This window comes from Corvus hawaiiensis, chromosome 5 (assembly GCF_020740725.1).
Source record: "Corvus hawaiiensis isolate bCorHaw1 chromosome 5, bCorHaw1.pri.cur, whole genome shotgun sequence".
Lineage (NCBI taxonomy): Eukaryota > Metazoa > Chordata > Aves > Passeriformes > Corvidae > Corvus > Corvus hawaiiensis.
In genome coordinates, this window is record NC_063217.1 from 53,498,122 (window position 1) to 53,510,854 (window position 12,733).

Here is a 12,733-nt window from a genome sequence, read left to right on the forward strand (position 1 = left end):
CAGACTCTGTGTAAATTAGGTGGTTCTTTGCACATCCATACAGGGTATATGGGCATCAGGGGATATTCTTCTTCGGGACAGTGGCCAGAAAGAAAGCATGAATTACTTTAACACACACCTTGATCACTTTTTGAAGAAAAACGAGGTGGTGGGGAAACATGTAGTATGGTAGTACAGGACACATTGTCATGAATTTGGTTACAGAAGAGGTTTCATCTCCTGTCTTGTATTCCAGAGTTTCACACCTTACCGCAAGAAACACTGTCCCATTCAGCAGAGCAAAGAGGTGACAGCACAGCAAAGGGAAGAGAGAGGTTGTCCTGCTCATGTTTCTGTTCAGAGTTCAAGGTGTGAGCTGCAACCAAGGAATCTTTTTTATTGTGCCTTTTCAAGGAGCAGCTGGACACTCCTGTTGTTACTAAAGCACAAAGCAAAACAAATAAGTGAAGCAAGCAAAAATGCGTTGTAATTACAAGGGTTGTAGGCAGGCTCTCAGTGTTCGTGGATCTTCCAGTCAGTCCTTGGGAATACACCAGTGTTATACACTTCCATATAAAGAGTGCAGAAGCAAGCAAAAGTATTGTGAATTATTGTCCTGATAGGGACATTATATTTCTAAAAACAAAAAGAAAATTTTCAAGTTATCATAAGTGTGGGGAAAAAATATTTCACATCTTAGAGGATGACATCATTGTTTCCATAGTTGTTAATGTTGTCAATGATGTAACAGTATCTTTTCTTTCTTCCTGCTAATTATGCTATTTCCCTATATATTTTGTGTTCTGTAAAAGCTCTTTGCCCATTAAAATCCTTTTCTAAGCAGAAGCACAAATCAAGAAAGTCTAAATTAGCAACATTTCACTGCTGCTGTCTTTGTTTTCCTAGATAAAAAACAATCCAGTACTTAAACTACAGTAAGTAATAGTCACAAATGGAAGGCTCTTCCTTCAGATAAAACCTGCTTACATCTGCTTTCTCCAGGAAAGCTGGCAGAAATGAATTCTTTAAGGCATTATTCTCTAATATTTTCTTTCACTTTGTGGTGAAATACAGCATTCCCCTCCATGGAGCACAAACTCAAAAAGAATAAAAAGATGCTTTCGCTCCACTTTGAAAAATTGAGGCATTCAAACCCAGGGACAGGCAGACAACAAAAGCTGTGACATGCTTAGAAATCCCTGAAAAGACTCTTAAAAGGCACTGGAGATGTGAATTGAACCTCTTTTGCCCAAATTTCTTCTCTCTTGCCCTGCTCTACCAGTGGGGATGCTCCCCCAGCAGCCTGAGAGCAGCTGCACCCCCCAGACCTGTGCAGGGCCAGCCCCTGCCTTGCACAGCCCCCTTGCCCCTGTGGCCCAGCTGAGGGGACTATCTAGTATTCCAGGCACGTATTCCTCTGGGTTTTGTCTTTTTTTTCTTTTCCAGAGATCTGCCAAAGTTTCCCCTCCCCTCTGACATACACACAACCCATTTGGAAAGGGTAAAATGGGAGCAAGGGAGAAAATCCCATAACTTGTCCAAAGCACGCAAGGATGATTTGTGTTCTCACTTATGGGGTATGACTGTCACTGTTGATCTGCTTTCAGGCCTAGATTACATCTGATAAGGGCTGACCTTATTTGAGTATTCACACATTATGCACTCATGGAGAGCATGTGGACACAAAAGTCCCTCAGATGTTCTAGACATCAATCACGCTCACAGCATGGAGGCTGCCAAACTTTTCTTCCCTTAACTCAGGAGAGGAGAGGGTAGTCCAAGACAGACTTAATAAAGTTTAAAGCTGTGCCACAGTATATTTGGGGCCCATTGTCTTCTAAAAGTGTTCTTTTCAACAAATTCTCTGCAGTTACCACGGGCAACAATTCGTCTTTAACAAATTGGGGTGGACTGTGTGCAGACTGTCGGGAGGAGAGGAAGTGAACAAAAGGCTTGCCAGGCCCATTAAATAAAAGCCAAACAACCAAAACTCTTCTGGCTCTTAGGTTGCCCCATATTTACAAAAACAAAGGGGGTTCTCAAAATCATTCCTAAAAACAGAGTCTTTCCAAAACACACCTTAAATCAAATCACTTCCTTAAGAACTCATGAATCTCTTGTTTACAACATGCAAATATTTTTACTCATTACCATAAATTAACACATGCTTTTATAAATAATATACTATAACCATCACTGATGACTAAAACATTTCATCTGTTGTAATGACTGACACCTCTGTTGCACCTTTCCCAGTTTCACAAGAACTACAACTGGTTTTATAAACCTTCTGCTTTTGTCTGCGTGTTCATTTGAAATTGTGAGAGTTGGGAGAAAATAAGAGCACAGAGCAGGTGATGCAGGTGCTTCTCCGAAATGTATTTACCAGTGGGGCTTTTCTTAATTTGTAAAGTCTAAATTCTCATCCAGTATCATCCTTACAGATGAAACTGACTCTACAGACTGCAGACTTTCATGGAAACAGACAAACTGCCCAAATAAGCCATCATACCTAGCTCCCAAACACCTTTTATTCCCCATGTATGTGGACTACTCTCAAAAGTATTCCCCATATATGAAACTAGTCTCAAAACAAAGTATGATTTGCTTTGCTAGATCATGCTTTTTAACTCCAAGACTTATTCAGGCTATGTAAACTTACTTTCTTCCACAGCTGGCGACTCCAGCAAGAAACAGTAAGCTAACAGTAAGCATTTTTTTCATATGGCTGGAAGTAAGTAAGTAAAAAATGCAAATACTCATCAAAAAACCCTTGGACAGGATGCCATGGAGAGTTCAGTGTGTTTTCTCTTTTCAGTTTTAGATGATGGAGGATTTGTTGCTGCAGTTTAGTAAATCAGTTCACAGTATGATGCATCTTATCATGGGGAAGTTCTGCTGCTTTTCCAGAGCTGGTTGGTTGAGGTTTTTTCCTTCCAATTTAGGGCCATTTATTTCTTAGTTATATATCAGAAGTGACTGATCCTTGAGAAAAAGGAGCAGCACACTGCCAAGAGAGGTGAAAAGACCTTTGGACTAAACCACAGGAAAACTATATTGAGAAGGATGTGGTTTTCAGGCATGATATCCAAGATGGTAGCATGAAGAAATCCACTACCAGTTTTACTGGGTTTTAATTGAAGCCATTCACAGCAGTAACATAGACACTGTCTTCTGGAGTACATTGCTTAGTGAGGACCTTCTGTGGCTGTGCATCATGTGTTGCACCATATTCTCTTTCAAATACAAACAGCAAACCATCCATCTCATCGCATGTGGGGATCAGGATATGGTATGCTAAGGAAGGGCTGAGGTTTAGTGTCCAGTCTAGAAGGCTGTGTTCAGTTTTAACTGATGTGTTCATTAGGCAGTTTTTGGCTACACAGCATTTGGATCACAAGTTCCAAAAAAATAATCATCCTCCTAAGAGGGCCTACTCAGCCTAATATGATTGAGTCCATGGCTTTTTTTTCCCCTTGGATAAAAAGTAGCCTTTAAAACTTGAAATATTTTGATCAAAAGAAATTATTTTTCTTTTACCAGTATAAGTATACACACAAACATACACACATAGATGTTCATTTGTTGGTTTCAAATGTCATTACCTATAGTATGGGTTATTCAATGATATGAATAAAAATCCATTTCTCTGACAAGCTGCATCAATATCTAAATGTGGGAGGAAATTTTGTACTATTAGCTTTACCAAAGCTCCTTGCTAGGCTGACTGTATTTGGGTAAAGAACCAAGATCATAAAATTAAAGTACCTTGGACACGTGTTTGATCCAATAAACCAGAAACCAATATTTATAGTGTTTTGTCATATTCTGCTTGATCTTGCAATGACAACCTGCACATGGTTCTCCAACTGGAAGCTGTCCCCACAAAGTGGGAGCCACAGAGCCACCTCACAGCAATGTATCTACCACAGCTACCATGACCACAGCATCTGCACCCACCCAGCTGCTGAGCCAGGGCTGGCTTCTGTCCAGATGTCCCGGACTGTGGCAAAATAGAACTGTACCCAGCTACAGAAGCTAAAGACTTCCTCAAAAGGCCACATAACTTAGCAATCTCTGCACTGACACATCAGATCAGAGCAATAGCTCAGTTTGTCCATATTTCTGTATCCAGTAAAAGGTATTTGCTTTTTATTAATTTTTAAAGGCATTGCTTTTTAATTTCATTGGGATGTCTCCTGTCTTTTATTATGTAAAAGGTTAAATGGAAGAATTCAATTTGCTTCTTCTTTTTATATGTATTATTTTATTTTCCTTTTTCTGTCTCCTCTTATTGAAGTCCTCTCTAACCATCCCCCAAATTTTAAGTTCCTTGTTCCTCTCAGGGATGGTTCATCTCATATTTTATCACCCACCTATTCCTGCTGCACCTTTTTATCAGCTGAGGTGTCCTGATGCAAATGGAGTGTTCTTGGAGGGATGTGACACTCACTGACAGTCACTTTCAGAAATCAGCTCTCTCTGTTGTTTGGAGTCAAATGTTTTACTCACTTTTCTCACTGCGGAAAGAAGATTTCTTTGACTCATTCAAGAGGGAAAGAAGGATACTTATTGCACTCAGATTTATTTTAACATTCTGGAAATATACCAGGATTTTGTATTTGACAATGTGCACTTGCCAAAAATATTTTAACCTGCACACTTGTATCATATTTAGCAAATCTCTAAGAGTTTTGCTCAATTCTTTCTAATTTAAGCTAATTTAGATAATTATTTTTACTTTCCCTGAAGCCACTCTTTCCTCCAAAGCCTACTGTACCCAAAACCACTTTTGGAGGTATCTTATTGCTGCCTTCCTGGTGGCAGGAGCACCGTGCCTCCCAAATCTCCATTTCTCCTTTCCCTCTCAATATGCCAAAGAATGAGGCTGAAAGAAGACAGAAGAGGAAGCCTAACAGAGATGGGATGGCTTGGTGGGATATTTTGGTACAGAGGGGAAGAGTGCATGAAGACTACCCTCAAAAAATTATTTTAATCATTTCACACTATTTTTTCAGGGCTTTTATAACTGAGGAAAACTATAGTAATGAGTATATAAAAACAATAAACAACACTTCTATGCCATAAAGTGTTCTCAGCAATTAAGTTATGCTAGAGTCTCTTGGTACAGTATCTTATCACTACATAATTTCATATTTCAGAAGTTTCTTTCAGCACAGTTTGGATTTCAGCCTCCAAGCTATTCTCCCAAGGAATAAATGGACAAAGACATAGATTTATTCACCCCACTCCCACCCCAAAAGCATGTCTGATGGATTTGGAAAGTATCCTACACATTCAAGATAGGCATCTGCCAAAATAAATCCTACTCTAATGCTTGTTGAAGGTATTTTTCACCCCATACCTCTTTACTCATTACCAATTTCCAGTTGAAATAACTTTTTTTTTCTGAGCAAAACTTGTTCCTGTGTTTACAATCACATTGCTCTGTAGGTTTAACTGCAAGCAGATCCCCCTGAGGAACCACAGTGGCACACCGGTTTTAGGTACCCAGGTCTCCAGGGAGGTTAACTCCATAATATACAGCCACTATTCATAACTTTCCTATCATTACAGGTACACAAAGACCACAGAAGCCAACCAAACACATGGAAAGTAAATGCATTTTGTGACTTCAATGTCATCAAGAGCCCAGCAAGCAGGACTTGGCAGCAAAAATAAGTCTTAGCTGTATTTACAGATTCATTGCAAGCACATGATAGGAAAAAACTCCCCCAAAGCAAAAACAAAACAAAGAAAAAATACCCAAGACCAACCAATTTCACTCCATTGCTACTAAATTCTATGTATTACAATGCAAGATATGTCAAACCTCAAAGCAGTCCCTAATGTGATGTGGATACAACATGATCTCTCTGAGGCACTTCTGACTGGTATGATGATCTTGAAGGCAAGTAGGAGCTTGCATAGTCCACTGGGCAAATGAATTTTCAAATAGTAATTTCAGTATCACTTACTTCTACAATATTATCAAAAATAAATCTAAATTTGAAGACACAAAGACACTAGACTTCAACAATATCCCTCCTTTTTGGAGGAGCATATTGTTTCCTTGTTTGTGTCTTTTTTTTTATCTAAAATGCATATTAAGACATTAAAAAAAACCACCTCTGGCTCTGCCTCTTTAAATAAGTAGACAGCTTCTTTAGTCCTTCCCATTCCTTCACCTCTCCCCAGTTACAGAGCACAGCTTCTTGCGGGTTTAAGATTTTAAGTAACAGTTCATGATAATCTCATTAAATCCTTTCTAACACTTTCCAGTTCATACAGGATTTCCTTCACTGGGGCAAGTGGAACAAGGATTGGCTGCTTAAGCAATCTCTGTGCAAAAAAAAAAAAAAAGTCACCCAAACCCCTCCTCACAGAGGAGGGTGCAAGGGAACCAAAGCTCAGCCCCAACCAAGGGGCTGGAACAAATCCAGAGATGCAGCAGCTCTTTGCTGTTTCTCTCTACAGCTGAGAAACCACATTAGAAGTGCAATCCCCAATATCTTTAGCATGTGCCAAGCAAGCTCCTCTACCTGTAAACCATTCTGTTTCAATGTAGAACGTTCCTCTCTCTGCTAGCCTAGGAAGTACTCGTTGCAAAGGAGTTGTGTTCTCAGGGAGAGGCTCCACAACCAGGTTGACTGCTCAGACATCACTGCCATTCCTAAGGAGAGGAGACAAACCTCCCAAGGGAGAATGGACAGTGTGAAACAAAAGCGAGACAAAAAGAGGCCTGACTATTTTATAGATATGCCTTCTATCAGATCTTACAAGCTGTGCTGTGGGTGTTCTGAAGGCATTTCCAAGGAAAGGGACCTCCCCAGAGAAGCCTTGGGTGCTAAGCAGATATAAATGAGGCACTGAGAGAAAGAAAATCTGGGATGTCCTAAACTGCTCTAAGAGATTGAGATGGGAACAATTTTTAGGCCGCATTAGAGAAACCTCTGTAGCATCAACTACTTGTATCAAAATGGTCAGTTTTCATTTCACTGCATGCCATCTCATCAATAGCAGTTTAATAGGATTTTTCCCTATTTACATGCACTTAAATGGCAAATACACATTTCCTGCTCCAGCTGCCAAAAAATACTTTTTCAACCTGCCTGACTAAAACCACCCAAAATGAGCAACACGAAACGTGTAAGACAGTTTAAGGTCTGTAGAAAAGGCTGGCCGGCTCAGGTATCTGGGTAACAAATATTTTTATAGGCCTTTCAGTGGCTTAAATCCAGGACAGCTCTGCAGTGATTTATTTCTCCAACAGCTTCTAGGGTGGCCTATGTAAAATTAGCTGGTAATCACAAACCAGGCTCCTAGTGGGCACGTTCCACACCCAAAGCAGCAGCCACCAGTGCTCCCTTGCTGAGGGTCATCAGAAAGAGCAAGGACTGAGGGGGGAATGCTGGATATCTCATGCTGTCAGGAAGAATGAAGCTGAGCATCAGAGAATTATGCTAGAACTTTGCAGGATCAAAGCACAGTTCATCTTATTTAAGCCATAAATGTGTCACTTTTTATGATTGCCCTGCTAGTACTCTGAATAAGCATTAAATACAGTTTTTAAGGGTTATACAGACTTTTTCTTGCATAAACCTACTCCCTTAAGAGCACACAGCATAGGCTGTGTGCAGTCTGAGTTGCTACTGCAGTTCACAGTTTTTTAGCTGAAAATTCTCCCTACATCTCAGTGTGGAAGAGAGCAAATATTAACAGTGCAACCTGTGTACTGACCCTTGAGGAAACCTCTGGTGTCTGAGAATTCACTGATTAAGACTTTTTACATAATTGCAACACCTTATTTACAATAGAATTGGTTGCAAATCCCCATGCACTGAAAGTGTGCAAGTCTCGCCACCGCCTTCTCTGCTGCAGGGCACCATCTGGGCACTGCCTTGGCCTGCAGGTTCCAGCTCCATCCATAGAACAAACATGCTAACACACTGCAGACTTTTTTCCTGCCTTCGGTGCAACTCCATCCACCTCCGCCAAAGCATCCAGCCAAGACAGAGGCTGAAGTGTAATGCCAGTAATTTTTGTTTGGCTGGGATGATCCAGCAACATCTACATGGTCAGCTCATGTGCTGAGGCAACTCTGGTATCATCACTCTCTCAATGACCTTAAACCATCACCAAGCTGTGGTAATTCTCATACTCTGATGAAAGCTAGAAATTGATGGGAGATTCCCAAATCTTACACGACAGCAGCTGCTTTTCTTCAACAATTCCCCACTATCTTTAAGAGAAGTGATTCAGACAAATGTTACAGTTTTATGCTCTCAATTCCTGTTATATTCACTCAGGTCTGACATAGTAAGTTTCTCATATCTAGATTCAGTTTTACCATGTTTTTCATTCATTTTGGCTGATCTATTTTTGATATATTCTCTGGATGCACCTCCTTAAAACGTGCTAATTTAGTTCCCTGGCTGTAGATAATATGTTAATCCTAGCACTGGCAAATATTCAGATGGAAAATAAAAACTAGACATTAGAAGTCACATGCTTATTTAAAACATGTAGCTGGACAGTATCAATATGACACAAGGATAGTAGATGAAAATTAACCTGCAATTCCGTAATATCATCAAATAAATTGACCTGCTAATGAAAGGAAACACATTTCCATAAGAATTTGAGTGGTATCCAAGTAACAATTCCATGATGATACATTTTCAATTAAAGAATTACAATAGACTACACTTATTTTTTCTCTCTAATGGTAGGTTGTAATTCATTGTTGTACAGGCAGCTGAGTATTAACCTACAGCTTCTGTTCTTTGTCGTGGTAGTAACTGGGAAATGTTTTCAAGGTCAAATACTTTTACTAAAAATGATACCCACGCACCAAATTTTTGAAGCTTTCTTCTTTTCTATTAGATGGTTGCTTGTTCTTACTTTTTTTATCAAGTTAGAGAAATATTAACAAAATCTATGAGAAACTCTGCCAGACTGATGAGTGCAGAGGAGTGTACCCACTGAAAAGCAAAAGTGGGTCTATTTATTGCTATTCTGTACCCAAAAAAGGTTCATGTTCTATAAGGCCACACGATGTGAAAAGCAAACTCATGGTTATAAGAAGGGAGAGCCATTTAGTGAGGCAATGTTTGCAGGGGGCAGAACATTTATTAACTCTCCATTTATGGCGACAAGCTTCTAAGTGCAAGAGCATGAAAATTAAATTCAGCATGATCTTTAATTATCTTATGTGGTCACTTCATATTATATTCTGTCACAACATATCACTCACTGATGCTGCTATCTGCTACTACAAAATGTTCATATTTAATTAAATTGCAAGCAAAATGCATGAAATTCTAAAGATTATTTTCCATATGGAGCTACATATCTGTCAATAATTACATTCCTGAGTTTTGGTCAGATGGCACTGATGCCTGAGAGGACAGGAACAAGAACAATACAGTAACTGTATTGTTAAATTCTCCACTAAGGCTAAGCTTCAGTAATTCAGCTTTCATTGCAAATGCTAAAGTTCAGTAGCAATTGAATTTAAGGCTCAAAAAACCACCTCTACCCTTAGAATATGTGAAAAATGTTTTTTTTGAGCTTGACAGGAAAATGAAAATAAGGCAGGAATGGAGGAGAGAATCAAGATACTGTTCCCATTACACAGTATCTGTGGAAGGATTTTTTCAAGTCAGAAAGCTACCAAGAAATGGAAAAAAAAAAAATTTCTTACATGTTGAACAGTAGTTCCTGCTTCCCATGAAAGCCATCTGTTCTATGTATGTACATGGTTTGAAAGACATTCCCAGGATTGTGTCAAGCCAAAGGAATCCCCACTAGAGTTACAGAAATATAAACTCCCTTCACACTGGGAGGAGAGCACTAAAACGCAGCTCTGAGGACGTGTAGAGCACCACCCGCCTCAGGACCATAACAGCCCTGCTGGCATTCCAGGCGTTACGCAGGATTTTCCCATCTGATATTGGGTTATGAGAACTGAAACTTTAGCACGGATAACATGGCAATACTTTGAATTAGAAACTCTTCAGATGAGTATAAGGCGAGAGCTCCGCTCTTCTCCATTGCAAAATGGCATCATCACCCTTTCTCCCATTTGCAGCTGACATGAAAAATGCCTGGAAAATATTTTTGAAATATGATTAATTCCATCACGCAATTTTTGCCATTACTAATTTTAATGGGAGTGGAACATGGCACAGTTTGAATAATATACTTGTTCCACGTTCATTCCCAAACTCTGGAAACGGGAGTTGAGAACAGAAGTCTAATAATTAATACTTGTTTAAGAAGGACAGTCCTTGCTGTGGGCCTGGCATTTTTACAATCCCTTGTCTACTATACAACTGAGTTCAAATTGCAATTGTTTTTTCTAGGGAGCAATTAAATACTGCTACCAATGTTAAGCATAAACACAACTCTAACGACAAGCAACGCTCAGATGACTAGCTCAGGTTCAAGGGTTCACTGCACATGAATATCCATAAATACCCCTGACAGCCTTAGCAGTATAATGAACTTTGCAGCAACTCATGCACGCAGTCTACACAATACAAGAACATAATGCCCCTAACCTTCAAGCAAGAAACCTGCAGAAACAATTCTGAGCTACTTTTACAGCTGAAACAGTGTGTTCAAGAGCTATTTAGAAATAGTCCAGCCTTGTTTGTAAAATGGTCATGTGTTTATTGTTTTTTATATCACTGGGTGCAATCAAACAGTAGAACTGAAGGAAACACGAACTTTATGTAAAGATGGTCAGTTCCACTGAACTGTCACTCCAATTAGCAGTGTATTCTTACCACCATTAACTTAAGCATACACCATTACAAGTTAAACACCCTGGGCTTTTTAAGGCATCACATAATATTTTATCTTTAAAGTGCTTACATTTTCTTCTCACAAACACTGCCCACAGTACCACACAGCCTCCTATAAGCAGATATTTCTGGCATCTCTTGAAATACATGCCCTGCTACCAGCTCAAAAATCAGATCTGTGTTAAAAAAACACTCTCTGTTTGAAATCTAGGGAATACATTTAAATCATTGGTTTTATTTAGCTCCACTATTTTCTTAGTTGTCAAGATGCTGCTTTTCTACTTCTGTGTGGAGCTGCGGCACAAATAAAGGAAGATGCTATACAGATCTGTGTACTTGGTAAATGCAACTAGCAAAAGCAAGCATATTGAAAATACAGTATATTTTCAAGCAACTCCAAGCTTTAGAAACTCTAAGGGGTTGATTGAAATTACTTTAAAGAGTTATAAGCTAGGAAGATACATGGGGTTTAAGTCAATGGTGGTTTTCCATGTACAAACAATGTAACAGCTATGTCCCTTCCCATCTTCTTGATCTTATCTGGTGGAAAACTTCTTCAAGGTGCATTTCACTACTTTTAAAGACACACAGAAAGCTGTAACATCCATTTCTCTCTTCTGAAATGTTATCACTCCTTACAAAACTCCTTATAAAACTAGAGTGAACTGCCTGAGACCCCCATCTATTTCACAGACAAGTCAGCTGGGCTTAGTTTAAACAGCCTTCAACAGCAGCTTAAGGCAAGACATCTGAGCTTACACCAAAGCAGATGAGGAGTACTCAGTGCTCTTGCCCCCTCTCTTCAGGAGAAAGGCAGTAATCACCAACAGATAAGCAGTAATGTATTAAGACCAGCACATCTGTTCCAGCAGCAAGCTTCTGTCTGTATTGTACTTCATCAATCCATGGCCTGCACTTCATCACTGTAGGGGAGCTCAGTGTTATTATCTATGATGTCTATCAGGCAATAATTTTCAGTGCTGCAAGGCCCAAATATAACCTAGGATGCCAACAAAAACAATTTTATTACTAATTTGCTTTCTGATACTTAACATCAGGTGAGCAGTCTACTAAAGTTAGCAGACCCTTCTGATCTTGAGCTCAGTTTACATATTCATTGGGGATGATCACCAAATCTCCACAAACATTTGCTGTAGTCTGACCTATACTCCAGGGGCTCACACATAAATACCACGGCATGTAATAGAAACTTTATTTCCTGTGTAATCCTGGCATGGGGAAGTGTTGGCCAGATTGATCATGCTGAAAGACAGCTTTTTTCAATGTCAGCTTTTTTTTTTCTCTGCTGATCAGTTAGGAGGTGCTTCTGTGCAGATCCAGAAAGCTGCTTCAGCCACTGACCAACTTGAACCAGAGATGCTAATACTTTTTTTGGCCACAACAGGCCTCACCTTCATGCAGAAACACCCAAAAGGCATGTTATTCTTGCAACTCGATTCCTCTCTGCCATGATGGGGAAAAATTCTGTCTTTAGCAAGAGGATGGATGCACACCTCCCTGAGAGCCTGCCGGAAGAGAATGTGGCAGGGAAGGGACCACAGTCCACCAGCACATCTGGCCTACCCATGAGCACACATTCTTTTAGGAGAGGGAAAAGTAGGGTCTAGATAACGAACGGAGTGACTCAGCCCCTGATGATCACTAATTTTAACGGAAGAATGAGTTTGTAATTCCAGGAAAAACAAATCAATACAGCGGCTGTGCCGTCTGCATTTTCTGTCTCCAGTTATTGCCTCTTTAGTGCTTCAAGTTTCTATGGGTAGTTTTGGTAGTCCTTTTAACATATCACCTTACAGCTGATCGTGGTCTCTTTAAAACCTCTCCAAGGGGTTTTCCCCAGATAGATGGGGCAGTAACCACAAGCCACTGCAGTGGCTGAAGTAACATGACATGAACAGGTTAGTCCCATCCTTTCTTTCTTG

The 12,733-nt window shown here is 39.8% G+C and overlaps 1 protein-coding gene across 4 annotated transcripts in view; it reads right to left on the reverse strand.

Moving 5' to 3' along the window:
* BMPR1B (bone morphogenetic protein receptor type 1B) overlaps positions 1–12,733 on the reverse strand; it is a 234,450-nt gene that overhangs the window by 76,568 nt on the left and 145,149 nt on the right. The window contains exons 1-2 of one of the 4 annotated variants that reach the window (XM_048303635.1): positions 6,109–6,227; positions 4,356–4,499 (exon numbers count right to left, since the gene is read on the reverse strand). The exons of 2 other annotated variants lie outside the window; for them this stretch is intronic. The gene's annotated coding sequence lies outside the window, so the exon portion shown is untranslated. Of the gene's footprint in view, positions 1–4,355; positions 4,500–6,108; positions 6,228–12,733 lie in introns of those variants that run through there. One more of the 4 variants, XM_048303634.1, reaches the window with a different exon arrangement.